Source organism: Pinus tabuliformis, chromosome J (assembly GCF_031772625.1).
Source record: "Pinus tabuliformis cultivar Carrire ecotype Pingquan chromosome J, CPIR1, whole genome shotgun sequence".
In the NCBI taxonomy this organism is placed as follows: Eukaryota; Viridiplantae; Streptophyta; class Pinopsida; order Pinales; family Pinaceae; genus Pinus; species Pinus tabuliformis.
Genome location: NC_142295.1, coordinates 664,457,032 through 664,463,171, shown reverse-complemented (window position 1 = coordinate 664,463,171; position 6,140 = coordinate 664,457,032).

Below are 6,140 nucleotides of genomic sequence, written 5' to 3'. Positions count from 1 at the left end.
AGTCACATTATAGCACTCTAGGGTGTGGCTTAGCTGAGTAGTCCAATCAGGTTGAATCAGATCCAAAGGATCCTGTGGTATCCTAAAGATCGTTGCTTTAAATTCTTGTAGCGCTTTGTCAATACAATTAAACCTATCTTCGAAGTTGAACAACATTATGAACCTTTCACGCAGAATATCCAATTCACCTGTGCCATAGCGGAGCTTTGTCTCCAAGTACCAGTTCATCGAGATGACATCAAAGGTGTGAAAAAACAGGTGCACCCATTCAGGTTGGGGAATCGCTCCATAGGCCTTAGCCCATTTGGCCAATTTTGTGTGCGGATCGTCCTTCCCATCATACTTTTTTGTAACTTGCACCTCCGGCTTCCCAAAGCGTGTTCTCATCATCCTCCTACACTCGTTCCAATCATCAAAACTACCCTTGTGTGTACCCCACCATCTTGTGGGCGTAGCACGCAGTGCCCAGTCCAAAGCCTGCAAGCGTTGTTTCTTTGGTACTTCCCTCTCAAATGCATCTAAAAACACATCCACATCATTCAAGCCATCATAAGTGGTCAATTTGCTTACCTCTGATGGCACACAACGCAGTGACCGGGTCATCATGTTATAGCTCAGTGTGGTTACTTCATGTAGCTGATTCTTCCAGCACTCTAATTCTTCATCCGAGTTTGAGTTGCAGGAACTCTCAAAATCCCATGTAATTCTTCCATCCACTATCATATTCACCCAATCTTGGTCTCACGCTATTATCTTTTAAATGCAATCCAAATCATCACTGCTTTCATAATCGCAGACTAGTTCATTATAACGCAATCCTTCAGTGGGATCTAGGGGTACTATTACACGAAGTGATTTCTTTTCAAATATAATCTTTCGCTTCTTTAGGTTGATTACCTCATTCATGTTAGTGGCCCAATCAATGCCAAGGAGTGTAGGGTAGGGGTTGTTGTCATCCACAATTTTTATTACTTCAAAGTTAACCAATGCGCTCATGCCTTCAATATCTAGATTTACTCCTTGTAGCCATCCCATGGGGATGATATTTTGTTGATTTTCCATCCTTAACCGAATCGAAGACCACTACAACACGGATCTCCCCATCTACTCCCAAGTTTGCTTTGGTAAAACATTCACATCTGACCCTAGATCCAGAATAACTTGATCCATTTTGTATTCTCCTATCTACACGGTTAGTCCCATCTCACGTATTGTCCTTTCTTTATGCCTACCAATCTTTTGTACCACACGCAGTTCACCCGGAGTGTTTCTGGTGCATCTATTTATAAGTTCATGTAACCCCTTCACAACCTTACTATCACGCAACAGCTTCATGTCAGTCTCTAGGAAGGTTGTAAGCATAGAAGGATCCAATTCCTAAGCAGGTTTATCCCGGTTCCCTGAGGTAGAGGCCTCACTGAAGCTCTTCTTTACTTCCATGAACATTTCGCGTGCCCGCTCCAAATAAAATTTAGACTCCTTAGTCGGAGCTTTAGAAACCCATGCAGTGTCTTCAGGCTGTTTCCCCTTATCGGTGCCCATTGCACTTCCACTTCCGAGAACTATATTCACATTTCAATCCTCTTCGCGAGGCTCATCCCACATCATCTACAAGTTCTAAGTCAGTTGTGGTGGTAGCACCCTTTTGTTGTGTATCCTCACTATCAGTGTAGGACAGTCCTCCATTTCATGAACAAACTGAGTACAATATTTGCACGATGGACACGTTGGGTTAGTGCATTCACAGGCATAGTGTCCTGGTCCTCCACAATTGTAATAGATCAGTTGTCCCCGGCCTCTGCTAGGTCCTCCTCTACCTTGCCCTCATTCGTACCTCTGAAAGCTTGTTTGCGCCATCCCAACGCCCTAGTAAGGAGGCCGCGTTTCTGCCTCAACTCTATAGGCAGGTGTTTTGTCCATCATTAATTCATAAATTCGACAATTGCTCTCATCATGCCCTACCAACTTGCAAAAGTTGCAGAACAGTTGTTGCAGTGTTTGTACAAACTTCTGCAACAAATTTCAGTTATCAGTCGTATGTTTCCCTACCAACTGACATATACCACACCACAACGCAGGCCTCAGGCTCAGTCCTACTTGGGCTTCCAGCCTCAAAGGCATTGGTTTTCCTCTTGAAATATAGTTCGCAAAGACCAGGCAGTGGTAGTTGTCATTCCCCAGACCTTTACATTTTAGGCACCATATCTCTTTACGTGCCTCCAATCGAACTATTCTGTCCTGCTTCAAACTTTGCATTTCGAGGCAAAGATTTTTCAACTGCACATGGATTTGTTGAACCCCCATATTCGGATCTTGCATCGGTGTTTCATGCAGTCTTATTGCAATCTCCAAGGCCTCTGCCTAAGTCATAATCTTCTGTTATGATAGTGCAACCCTTAGGTGAGGCATGAGTGAAGCTACAAACCACTCACGATGATGTCCATCTGTTAAGTTCATATTAGCTTCATGGCTTTTACACTTCAATCTCTGATCTAATTCCCAAGGTGTATCACTTGGTTTCATCATGATTTCCTTGAACCCCACAATCGACTACGACTCGGATTTAGGCCTACTGCACTCTTTATTCAGCGCAGTATGGATCTCTGCCAACCTACCATTTGGGTTATCATTAGAGTACTTGATGTACCGAGTTATCACGTGATCCTGTAAAGCACTAACCAACATTTCCTTCTTCATGTGATCATCTGTAATGCCCTAAGCTTCCCATACAACTTTCACAACGAACCAAAATTGGTTCAGGTCCTCATTTCCAAAACCCTTAAACAAAGGCAACTTCACTGAATTTGCCATGTTGAACTAGGGTCGAGGTGGTGGTGTGGGCGAAGCTGCAGGTGGGCAATGATGGTGAAGGTGGAGGTGGTGTGGGTGGAGGTGGTGGTCACGGGAACCCTCGTTTTATAAACTGAACTACACTTCATGGAGAAGCCTACACTACTCCCTCTTCATTACTCAAAGGAGGTGAAATCAGTCAGCTATATTTAGGACCCTTTCTTTCTTTTTTCTTGTAAGTCTATCCACTTCGCGTAGCTCTGAACATCAAGGTAGCTCCATAACCCTTTTTTCACACAATAACATCTTAATACAAGTGTTTAAATAATTCAAGTATTTACCTCACAGACCTTTGTAAAAGCACCACTCCACCTTGTTGTAATTGATTGAGGTATCGACCACGAATTATGTCACAAACCCCCCTACGACACGATCGAGGCAGTGATCAACAACGCAAGTGATCTTATCCTCAGAGGCTTCTAGTCTTTATACTAACTTCGGGGTTTAGAAAATAGGACTGTCAAGCCTCCACCTTCCTTGGCTATCTGCTAACTTTTTGATCCACTCGTATAACTCAACTGGAAAGGAACTGTTACACAAAAATATCGTCACCATGATTATTTGCAGTCAGTATGGGTCTATCATCACTTGTACTGTCCTCCTAAGCAAGTCTAAGACCTCAGCTCTTCAAATCAAGCTTTAGAAGTGGGAGAAAGACATTAAAAATCAATGTAACTCTGGTTCCGCACTTTCTCTCACTGGTCACCTATGGTCCCTCACCTTCTGTGTACAAAAGCTGCGTACCTACCTGCTCTGTTCCTAACGGTGTAGGTGCGGACCCCTGTGAAAGTCAAAAGGCGCAAGTTTTATCTTAAAAAACTCACTTTGGGTTAATTCTAGAGTTTTCTAGAAGGAATTTTTACGTCGATTGTTCGCTCTGAGGTGGTTCATGCATCCCAAAAGAGAAGGAGCTAATCCCTTGACTAAAGGAGCTATCCCTTTAAAGGAGGGCTTTATCCCTTTGAAGGAGGACCTAGTAACTTCCCTCCATTGCACTATAAATACATGCATTGGGGTGAGGACTAAGGAGGTTAGAAGCTGAACATTTTGAGGGTAAATGCTGGTGAAATTAAGACTCTTTGGTTGAGCTTGAGAGGAGAGATCACATACCTCTTGGTACCATTGGAGAGTGAGTGAAACTTGTCAAAGTAGAGGAGACATCTTGTTGGACCCTGGGAGGAGCTTGTACAGCGTCAAGACAAAGGTTGTAAAGTTCTTCTTCTTTTGAATCAATACAATCAAACTCATTTTTCTCAACAAGTATCTTATGTTATTTGTTTCATGGACTCCTTGACTTTCATGTTAAATATGTTTTATGCAATTGGTTTTTCAGGTGCTATTTAATGTGTTTGCCTTGTTTGTGTTTGCAGATTCGTGAAAATGAGCTCATTTGGATCGAAGGAGCGAGGGCATCCACAAGCTTGCGTTGGACCAAAGGTAGGCCCTAAAAACACTTGTTTTCTATTGTTTATTGAAGCATATTTAGCGAAAGATAGTGTCTGGTTGGTTTTCTTGTCGTTAGGTCTTCTTTAGATTCTAGGAAGGTCTATCTTGTCCGCAAGATCGACTCATTCCGTGCAACAAAATGGCGACTCCGCTGGGGACTTGATTGTTTTCTTTGTCTATACTTTGACCTGAGAAACTGTATTTTCTGTTTCTGTTTTTGACTTCATGATTGTGGGATTGGGTGAATTTAGTTAATTTTGAGTTAGTTTTCATTTTTCATAGTTTTGGGAGAGGTACGCACCCTCTGAGTTAAACACAGTGCATACTTGTACGCACTTTTGCTTTGTGCACAGAGCGTGGACGCACCTGTGTAAACAGGTTGCCTGCGTACCCTGTCAAAAATTTGAAAAATTTTAAATTTTTCTCTTTTTTATCAGTTTAGAATTTGTTTATAGGTTTTAGCCATTCCCCAGACCTGCTTGTTCCCTGTCAAAAACTTTCCTTGGTTTAATTTCATTAGCATTAGGGTTTTAGGTGGAATTCCTAGGAATTTTGCTTGTTGGGTTTGTTTTTCGTTTTTGGTTGTGTAGTGGCTCTGAGCTTAGAAGCCGTAGGGACCTCAAATTACCTTGGTGTCTACCAGTCTTCTTATGAGTCTGACCATTTATGAAATCTCCCCTTGTTGAGGAATCCGCTTTGAGTTTTCTCATTTCAAAATTTTGAAAGGCTTGTAGTTGAAAGTTTGGAATTTTCATTTTTTTAAAAAAGAAAACAAAAGATTGGTTGTTTTTTGACTAATTGTGATTCTGCATAAATTAGTCCTTAGCTCACATTTAGCTAAGTAAAACATCGTCAAAAAGACTTTTAGTAGGCTTTGACTTCAAGTAGCTTTTTATATAGTTTGTAGCTCTCAAAGTTAGTCATTTTCATTAGTTTTGAGTGTTTTATTTACAAAATATAAAAAAAAATCTCTTTTGGAAAAGTTTGTTTTTTTTTTGTAGTGATTGAGTGCTTTGAAAAGAAAAGGGAAATTTGTGTGAAATAGCTAGTTGTCTCGTTTTGAGTGCTCTGGAAAGGAAAATCTCTTCTTTTAATTTGATTAATTGAGAAAGATTTGTGTTTACGAAGTATTTGCATTCTCAAACTCTTTCTTAGTTTAGAAGTTCATCGAAGAGAAAAGATTGTTTAAATCATCTTAGGTGCATCTTTTTAGTGATTTTGAGTCGAGTCTTTACACCACGAGTTTCATATCCGCCACCTCTTGACTTAAACAACAACCACTAAAATTAACGCTTAAAGTAAAATTCACCTAGTAACATTTTATTTCTAGGGCTCTGATACACCAACTTAGCTTAGGCTAGTGTCTTGGAGTAGGAGAGTAATTAACTCTCCAAGACAGTAAAAACAAACAAGTAGCTGTATCTTGTGGTAGGAAGAAATCCAATTGTTGCATTTATGCTCTAGGAAAGCTCCTCTTAAAGGAGAAGCACGAGATAGTGTCCGAACCAGTGTGGGAATCAATCCTTCCTCATTGGGAATGACACCAGATATTCACGTATTAAAAACGGTAAACCTCGGATTAACCATTGTCGAGGAGCCTGGGGTCACTTGTTGGTAAACCTTGGATTATGTCAAGGAGCCTTCAAGGGGATTGAGCTTGCTACTCTGCCCTTGCGTGCGTATCGGATCGTAGACTGTTCCCCCAGGTGTATTTGTCTTAGTTGGTAACCTTAGTGACCATATTCTTTAGGATTCTTCCTAAGGTGACAGTGGTGGGAAGATCCCACTGTACCTGGAGCAGACGTCGGCTAGACTCACTTGGATTTTCTGGGGGGTTCACTTCA